A 10,087-nucleotide genomic window follows, 5' to 3' on the forward strand; every position below is an offset into this window, starting at 1 on the left:
TGGTCCTGTCCAACCTGACTCTGGGAGCCAAAAGGTCCCCTCCCTGCCTTGACTCTGGAGAGCAGCTCCTCACCTTGCACCCTCCTGACAGCCCTCCCACTGTTCCCAACCTCTCCAGAGGCACCAGCATCCCAGGGGAAGCAGAGAGCGATTTTGTTTCCCAGGCCCAAGCTCTCCAGTCCCTTCCATATGGCACAGGGAGGACATGGTCTGTCCCCAGAGGGTGACATTAAACACTGAGGTAATTCTGCCTCTGAGAGCTGACCCTGAGCCGTTATCGCAATTACCCTGAGTGCCACCGGATGATACTCAGTAATTACGTGGTTCTTTCATCTGGGATCTCTGAGCGCTTACTGATCAATTAATTACACTTTGCAGCAGGCTTTCGCCCCAGTGCCGGATGCTGATGGATCAATAATCCCTCTCCTGAGACATGGCCGGTGCTGAATGGCACAGCCCTGCCAGCACAGGGCTCGACCCACAGGGGTGGAGTCCGGGGGTCTGAGGTGCCCAGGCTCCCTAGGGAAGGTGGAGGATGAGGTCAGGGAAAGCTTATGGGTGACAGTTATAAAATTTAGCTTGGATAAAACCTCTAAGATCATCGAGTCCAAGCCTTAACTCAGCTCAGGAGGGTCCTGAGCAGCTGCCAGTTCTTCCCTACCCTTCCTTCTCATTTCCACAGCATCGACTCTTCAGAGATGCAAGAGTGGAAATCAAGGTGCGGGGGCCGTCCCTGGGTGGGGTGTCACAGCTATCTCACAGCTTGGAGCTAAATTGCAGCATTTGCAGTCTGTCCCTGCCAGGAGAGCTGCAGGCTACACTGTCCCTGTCCCAACTCATTGCTGAAAATTGCCAGTTGCAGGCAGAGAAACACATTTCTCCCTTCCCAGGAGCCCCCACAGCTCAGCCGAGCTGATCTCATTCCCCTCCTGCTTGGCCAAAAAGCTGCATCACTCTGCAGCCTGACATCCTTTCCATCCTTTTCCTGGCTGCCCTCAGTGACGTGTTCTCTTCCTGCAACACCTGCCGGGCAGAACCGTGGCTCCCAGGCCCCTTCCCGATACTAGTGGGGACAGTGGCACATGGGAAGCGAAGCACAACCACCAAGGGGGGCTGCACTGGAAGCAGGACAGGTTTTCTCACCCTGGGACTGTGCCCTGCACTCTTGGCTGTCCTTCCTTCCTTCCAGGCAACCTTTCAGCCCAGATGGAGAGCACCATAAGGAGTTTTGTTTCCTTCCCAAAACACACAACACATTCCCTGCCTGTCTAACAAGGTGTCTGAGCTGTGCTGTGTGACGTGGTGCGAGGCACAGCCGGCTCTGCAGGAACCATCCACACTCCTGCCCTCAGTCCCTGCAGCAGAGAGGGGGAGCGAGGGGGAGCAAGAGGAGTGAGGGGGGAGTGAGGGAGCTCTATCCTCCCACGCCCCATGTCCTGATGAAGCAGAGCCACATCTCGTGCTCAGGGACACTCTGTGGGTGGGTGCTGTGCCCAGAGGGCACCATGCCACTGCACCACAGTAGATGTGGTGCTGCTCTGCCAGGGCACATGAGGGGTGGTGCAGTTACAGTGATGTTAGCTGCGGGGCTGGTGCAGAAGGGCTGTGGGTGCGTGGCAGTGAGGCCAGGCTGTGACTGCCGGAGGTCCCCAGAGTGTGGCCACCACCAGACCACCCATTCCTTGGCACTGGCACAGCACGGAGGGGTTTTGGAGCTGAGGCAGGTGTGGGACACAGCCAGGTTGGAGATGCTCCCTCCCACCTGCGGCTTGTTATTGAGAGCCATTAGAAAGGGCAGGGGCTGGCCCTTCCAGGGGCTTGTGTGGAAGAGACTGAGGATGGGGAAGACTTTTTACAAGGGCATGCAGTGATGGGTGGGAATGGCTTCAAGCTGAAGGAGGGTGGGTTTAGATTAAATGTAAGGAAGAAATTCTTTACTGTGAGGCACTGGCTGCCCAGAGAATTTGTGGATGAGGGGGTGGCTGTGGGGATGTCCAAGCGTTGGGATGAGTGAAGGGTGCCAACGGAGGGATGGAAGGATGAGCCATCAGCTGGGATTTCTCCAGCGCTTAAAAGCCTCCTTCACATTCTCTGCCATGAAACACAACCGTGATTTTTGCTTTACAAGTGTGATTGCTTATAACAGCATGAAATTACAGCCAGACCTGATCTGCCTGGCAGCAGATAAGGGGAGCTGTCGAGTATGGCAGTGTTAGTACACAGGGGGGTGGAAGGAGCTTGGCAGCCCCTGTATGAGCCATATCTCTGGGCTATCCTGGTGGGGATCCTAGAGGGAATGCTGCAGGGTTAAACCTGGCAGTGATGGAGTTGGGTGGGCAGATAGAATTAGTCAAGGGGCTCAAACTGGGAATAAACATGTGGCTGCCCTGCCCAGGGCGTACTCAGTCTCTCATTTGGGGACTCCAGCTCTGGTTGTAATGACTTTGTGTTAATTAGCCTTGTCCCCTCATCAGGATGTGCCTTGCCCCAGGATGAAAGGTGCTCACAACCTCCTGAGGACTCAAACTCTTATGTGGAACAGGTAATGAATGATCACTCAGGACCTCAGGTGAGCCATCAGCTGGTGGGGGCTTTGCATGATGGGGACAGTTGGAGCAGCTCTTTCCAGCCTTGTGGTGTTGGGACCTGCCCCTCTGACACTGGCTGTGGCCTGTAGCCAGGGATGGTCACAACTAGACCTGGCTTCCGCTGGTATCCACTGGGCAAATGGTAGCAATGGATCCGAGGCTGGACTCAATGATCTTGGAGGTCTTTTCCAACCTAAATGACTCTGTGATCCTGTGGGCCCAGCTCTGGCAGGTCACATTGAATGTGAGGGGGTGAGGGGAAGATCATGGTGACACACAACTTTGAGTCACAGCCTTTCCCAGCTGCCTGCATGGCTCCCTGGGTCTGAGGATGATGAGAGTATGAGCTGTACAAGCCTTTAACACCTGGAGCCAAGGGCTTGAGCACGTAACACTGATAACGCAACATCTGTAACCACAGACAGTGATTTTTCTCTAATGGTTCCCCCAAAATTAAGACTTTTTGTAAAGCCATTGCACTTGCTTCCTCCTCCGTACATGTGGTGGCAGATTTGTGCAGTGTTCATGTGATGAATGTGCCCCAGCTCAGTGTCATCTCTGTTCTGTGTCTGCACAACCCTCTGCAATCACCCCACGAGTGAGACCATGAGGATGCTCCAACATCCTTGGAGCCTTTCTGCCCGAGGTAGGGGCTGTCTCTTTGGTTAGCTCCAGGGTCCTGTTCCCATTCCTCCCAGAGCCAGTAAAACTTCAAAGTGGGGGGCAATGCCTGGGGGATCCCTGCCCTGGACCCCTTTGGAGGGGGCAGCCATTCCTCTGCCCTGCTGCTGGCTCCTCTTGGTGTGCTCCTCTGGTACAAACGCTGCTCTGTCCCCCAGTACCTTGAGGAACACCTCAGTGGCCACTTAAAAGCCTGACTGTTCACAAAAGGGGCTGCTCAGGACCCCTGAGCCTCAAGGAACATTCTGGCTCAGGGTGGTCCATCTCTCTGCCCTGCAGCTGATGGGGATGGACCTTTATCCTTCGTGGAAAAGGTGATCAAGCATTGGAACTGGTTATCCAGGGAGGTGGTGGAGTCACTGCCTTTGAGGGTGGTCAAGAAATGACGGGACTGTGCCCTGACTGAGGCTGCTCCTGTGCTCTGCAAAACTCAGCTTGTCGAACAAACCTCCTCAGGATCACTGAGCCTGTGTTCAGGGTGTTGTGGAGCAGTGCTTGTTGCTGTCACAAATTGCTATTGACATATGAACTTGCTGCAGTGTGTGGTCCTGGTGGATGCAGAATTTGGGAAGCAGTGCCAGGCTCCACACCCCAGGACTGAGCTGCTACCAACGCTGCTCTGTGCCAGCTTCCTCTGCTCACAGCCCTGTCCCACACCTCCTTAAAAACCAGTCATTCCCAGAATTTTCCTCACTTTCATAAGCTTTTTTCCCACTCTGGAAAAAAAAGGTCTCCATTTACTCGTCCCTGCTCTAATTCCATTTGCCATCCATGGGTGTTGACCTGAGGTGGGTCAGTGAGACCCAGGTAAAGGATTCCTGCTGGAAAGAGCCTGTGTGTGCTGGGTGGGATTGATTTCACGGTGCAGAAGCCACTCATCAGGCAGCCCCTGCCTGTCCTCCTGCCATGCACAGCACTGTGGAAAATGCACTTACTCGCATATTAGACCAATTCTCTGAAGTTCAAGCCTTCCAGGTATTTCTGGTCTCCACTGGTCTTGCCGTCTGTTTGCATCCCCTTTCATCCTGCTGCCTTCCCACTTCTGCTCAGCTTCCCGTGCTTTTCAGAGAGAAAACAAACCAGCTGAGGGATGGCACAGCTGGGGGCTGGGGAACGTTTACCCAGAGTCTGCGCTCTGCCAGCCTGACCTTTCCAGGGAACAGCCTCAGCACCCAGGCAGGGCTGATCTTTGCTGCGTGCGGCTTTCTCTGTGGCACTGCAGCAGCACTGCCAGGAAGGTGGGGCCCATCCCAGGGTCTGGGTCAGTGGTCTGTGCTCAGAAAGCCTCGACCATCATGACATTGCCTTTGTGGGACTGGACATGTTGGTGGGACAGAGCACGTTCTGCACCCCGAATCCCAGAGGTGAGGGGCTCTGGGGGATCAGGGCAATGCTCTCTGGGAAGCAGTCGGTGTCTCTGCCTTTTCCTTCAGCCCTTGATGGATCCCTGTGACCGATGGCCAAGTCTTTCACCCTGAACACACTGATAGCTTCCAAAAACCCCGGTGATGGATGTTCTCATTAAAAAGGGGTGCACTGTGAGGGAGAGGAGCAGATGACTTACTGCCTTCACTGTGGGCTTTGCTGGCAGTGTGAGGCACGACTCATTCCTTCTTGCCCAAAGCCAGGGGAGCAGCAGGTGTGTTCGTCACCTGAAACAGCCTCGGCACATGTGGGGTCTCTGGGGCAGGGACTGGGGTGCAGTGTAGGGCTCAGGGGTGCCTTTGAAGGTCACTGTCTCACTGCAGCCCAGAGCAGATGCCTAGCAGGAGCTGGTGAGATGATCCAAAACAAGACAGTCCCTGCTTATCCATGACTTTGCTCACAAGAAAAGTGACAGGACTTGGGGGGGGCTCTGAGCATCCTGATCAAGTTGAAAATGTCCCTGCTTATTGCAAGGGGTTCAGAATAGGAGACCAAAGGTTCCTCCTACCCCAAACAATTTTGTGATTCTATGACTAGGGCAGTGGCAAGTTGGACACACCAAATAGTGCTGCCCGTGCAGCCTCCCATGATGGAAAACAGCTTCAGTCCATGCAAGTGACATCAGCACTGGCTTGGTGGCCATGTATTCCCTCACCAACTGGCCATGCAGTGCCTGCTGCAGCCCCCTGCTGCTGGGGTCTGGGCTGCACAGGGGCTGTCACTGGGCTGGATATCATGGGGCTGGAAGTATGCCTGCAACCAGGAATGACACCTCATTGTGCTGGAGATCCATCTCCACCCTCAGCACTCATGGTTAGTTCATCCCCATGTGCTCACAGCATGGATATCCAAGAGGGTGATGATCCAACACAGGAGTGGGAGGTACTTTGATTTCTCTTTCTGGGATCATGTTTGTTTTCTTGGCACACTTCAAGAAGTTCTGTGCAGGGGTGTTGAGAATAAGCAGGCTGTACTCAGGGGTGCCTGGATGCAGGTTTTAGCAGGGGATCAGGGATACAGGGACTGAGTAAGGATGGACTCTGCCCTTCAGCACTGCTGGACTTTTGTCTGGGATGCTCTGGGGCTCATGGCCTTGGGGGACCAGGGACACAATTTGATTTACCCAAGTTTTTTGGTCTTGAAATGAGCAGTAAAGGGAAAGTGGGAGTTTGAGCAGGGAGAGGTTCTTGGCTATATTAGAGGGAAGATTTGCAGTCTCAGGCTGGCTGTGGGATCAAGGACTGCATTAGTATTGACCTCAGGTGTGGTTAGCAGCAGAGATTTCCTATCTCAGCACGAGGCTGTGCTCAAATCTAAATCTCACCTAACATTATGCAGTGATACCACCTGCCTTGTAGGAGTGTTTGGGGTCTTTGATTCTGCAGTGTCTGCTGAAACCCACCCCTACCCCGAGATAAAGATTGCTCTGGCTGTGTGACGTGCTGTTCTGGCTGTGAATTGTGCATCAGGCACCAATGTGGCATCTGAAACCATCTTGTGCAGAACAAATGTTGTACTGAGCAGGATCCCAGTCTTGGGGAGGGAGCCTGGGAGGAAAAAAGCTCCCCTATCCCCTTGCCCTTCTGCTGCAGCTCTGCCCCAGCACAAGACTTGGCCCCGTGTTGGGCTTCAGGCAGAAAGAGCAGGTGATGGTTGTAGAGTCTCATGTTACTTGCAAGAATGAGTTATCCCAGGAAAAATGCAGGTTCTCCCTCTCTGTGGGCTCCTGAACTGCTTTAGCTTTGATATGCTTCTTCTGCAAGTGAGCAGAGCCAAAGGGAACATGGAATCTGCACTGTCTTCCCCCAGGAGTTCTTCCTCTTCAGGCTTCACTTGGTGTCATAATGATCCAATCAATCCCAGGAGGCTCCAAATAATTATTAATTAAGGCAGTGATTGGGTGATTTGGCCGTCATTGCAGCTGTCTTTCACAGGCAGAAAGAAAAGCATGTTCCTTTCTTATTTTTTCCTAAAGCCTGACTTTCTGATGGCACGCGGCTGCTCTGCAGAACACAATGTAATAGCAGGGTGAGTCACAGCCAAGGATTTGTATTCAATATCAGTTCGGATTACATTAGCTTTGCCTAATGCCTTAGCAATAAAGTGCCTCTTCATTGTATGGCTGCAATTTATTTCGGCTCCTGGGTTGGTACAGAGCAAACATCCGTCATGCTGCAACACGTGTGCCCTGCGACGGGAGCGAGCGGTGGATGTTGGCTGGTCTCGGAGGTGGTGGGGGATGCAGGCTGTGCTGGCTGGTGCTCTGCCTCTCCTCCTGCTCCTGCTCCCGGCAGGAGCTCTGTGCTGGCTGCTGCCACTGCCCGGAACGTGCTGACAGCAGATGGGCTCTGCAACAGGGCTGCTCTTAAAGCCATCGCTTGGAAGCTGGGACAGAGATGTTTGTGGAGGCTGGGAGGCAGAGGGACCCTGGGGATGTACTGGTGGCGAGATCTCTTGTTGTCACAGAATCACAGAAGGGTTTGGGCTGGAAGGGACCTTAAACCTCATCTTGTTCCATCCCCTGCCTTGTGCAGGGACACCTTCCACTAGAACAGGTTGCTCCAAACCCCATCCAACCTGGCCTTGAACACTTCCAGGGGTGGGGCATTATCCATTTGTTGAGCCATAAAACCTGCCCAGGTTTCAAAGAGGAGCCCAGATGAACACAGTGGTGTGTTCCCCCAGCAAGGTGTGGTTTTGGTGTGGGGTGCTTCACTCCTGGAGCAGTTCCCTTAATCCCCCCTATAACAGGCTGCTGGTCCTGGAGCAGCATTCCAGCCCTGCACCTCCGTGCTCCCTGCAGTGTGCAGGATGTGGCTGCTGCCTCACGGCACTGAGCAGGGCTTTGGCTGGGGTTTGAAGCCACCTGAGCCCCCAGTGCCCAGCTCAGCTGCATGGGCAGTGCAGGAGGGCAGCAGATCCCCAGGCTGACGATGTTCAGGTCACGTCCCTGCTGCACACACTGCTTTCCCCCCTCTGCCAGCCTTGCCTCTGGTGCTTTCCCACTGGTGCTCTTCCCCTGTGTGCAAATGCCTTGGCAGAGCAAAAGAGATGCAGAAAAGCAGCAAAGGCTGCTGAGAGCACAGTCCGTGCTCTGTTCTGTGCCGGCTGCAGCTGCTTGGCAAAGGGTTCCTGTGCTGGGCTCTGGCAGCTCAGCGCTGCCGGCACAGCCCAGAGCAAGGGCGAGGGGACAGCCAGGATTGCTTTTTTTAGTGGGTTTGCAAAGGTCTGGGAAAACGGAGCGTTTTCTTTTGCTGCCCTTGTGGGACCCAGTGATGATTCACGTGGGCAGCGGTGAGTAAGAGTCTTATCTTTATTTACTTGCTGGTTTTGTGGTGCTGCTGTGGAACACTGAGGAGGAGGAGGAGGAGGAGCAGTTCCGCAAGGACCCTCCTGGAGCACTTCCAGACTGGCTCTGGTGAGAGGAGGGCTGAGCGAGTCAATAATGATTTATGGACTCTCCCATGCAAAACAGAGGTCCCCATTCTGCCTCACACAGAGGCACCAGTTTTGTCAAAGGAGGAGACTGGCCTCTGCCTCACTCAAAGAAGCTGCCAGAGATTTCCCTACTGCTGAAGAAACGCCCCCACATGTCCTCCTGTGTGATGGTGGGTGTTGCGTGGTCTCATCCTGTTTGTTTGTCACCCAGCCAGGAAGCAGGAGTGACACTGTGTCTGCACACAATTGCTTGCACAATGCAAGGAGCAAGCCATGAGTAATCCCAGTGAGCTCTCAGTGGTGTCCCCTGACCTGGAAACTGTCCCCATGGGAGATGGACACCCACAGATGTCAAAGCCACCCACCAAATAGGGACTCTGATGCTGTACCGCTCACCAGGCAGTGACACAAAGATTTGGGAATGAAGGTTGTGACCCCAGGACTGTGCTGGGAGGGAGGGATGGCCCTGGGATGGGGTCCTTAAGGCCAGCATTGGTTGGTGATGCCTGTGCAGTACTGACTGCAGTGCTCGTGCCAACGCTGTTCCCAGGTCACCTGGTGGTCTCTGGACGCTGCTGGTGTCAGTGGTCTGGGACAGGTCTCCTGCTCCCACACTGTGCTGAGCTGCAATGATGCTGCTGCTGACTGGAGACATTGTTAGAGGTGACATCTAATTGCTGAGAACACCTCAGGCTCACAGCCCTGTGATTGCAAGCACGGTTGGGCGAGTGCCAGCTCCGCGCGCCGCAGCCGCCGCCAGCGCATGCCCGGCCCAGGATGGGATGCTCCTCACCACCGTGCCAGGTGCCCGTGCTGTGCCACCCGCCTGCAGTGCGCCAGCAGCACCCTCGGCTTTCCCAGCCATCACCTCTGTGTTTCCCAGGAACCAACTGCTCTCCCATCAGCACTCCCTTGACCCTTTTCTGCCCGATAACCCAGAAGTAGCACCGGGGGGCTGGGAGGTTGCCTGGGGTCTGGTTGCCAAGCCAGAACTCTGGGTGCGCACTGTCGTCCCCCACTTTCCTTGGCCACCCCTCACACGCTGCTGGTTTGTGCTGGTGGGATGGCTGTGCCAGCAGTGATGGGAGAGCTGCAAGGACCAAGCAGAGCAGGGAGTTCCCCAGTGCTTCCTGGGCTGCCGGGGATGGGAATGGGGATCCCTGAGCAGGAGTATTGCCCTGATCTCCCCACAAACCTAGCATTACTCTCACTAAGGAGCTTAAGCCACAGAGCCTGATGTTAAACCTATTAGTGCTGACAGTGGTGCCCAGGAGCTGAGGGCTCAATGTTGCTGCCAGTGCCGAGGGCACTTCTCTGGGATTAAGAAACATCTCAAGCTCTAAGACACAGTTCCCTTCCTGCAAGGTTTGGGTGAAGAGCCCCGTTTGCTGGGACTGCTGGTGTCCCACGGGAGCAGTGGGATCTGGGTTCCTTGGTAAATCAAGTACCATCCAAGAAAAAATAGATTTTAATCAAATCCAAGGCGATGTCGCGATCTAGAGACAGGAAATATAGGCCATGCTCGCAAAGTGGGAGGCTGCGTCCCAGAAAACATCAAATGTGAAAATAATTTGGAGTCTGTAGGAAAAAAAGCAGCTCAACGGGTGCTCTTAGGGCTGTGCAGTGGGGGATCTTCCAAGGCTGGAGGGAACAGCCCCAGCACAGCTGTGGGTCAGGTGGGGGGCTAGGGGAGTTGTCATGGTCCTGACATGGTCCTGACATACCTCTGTGACCAAGTGAAATACTCCAGGCAGGTCAGGGATCTGTGGTTATTTAAAGAGGGGTTTGACAAACAAGAGACAGCGAATAAAAGAGGTAAGAAAATTCTTTGAGGACTGGAAAAATACCTCTGAGAGGTGAGGGGGGACAGCAGCCCCTGGGGTTTAGCAAAAGGATGATCCAGAGGTGCCTTGAATCCACTGCGCAAAATCCACCCTGAGATACAACAGGCACTG

Source organism: Neopelma chrysocephalum, unplaced genomic scaffold (assembly GCF_003984885.1).
Source record: "Neopelma chrysocephalum unplaced genomic scaffold, ASM398488v2 Primary Assembly neopelma1_77, whole genome shotgun sequence".
Lineage (NCBI taxonomy): Eukaryota > Metazoa > Chordata > Aves > Passeriformes > Pipridae > Neopelma > Neopelma chrysocephalum.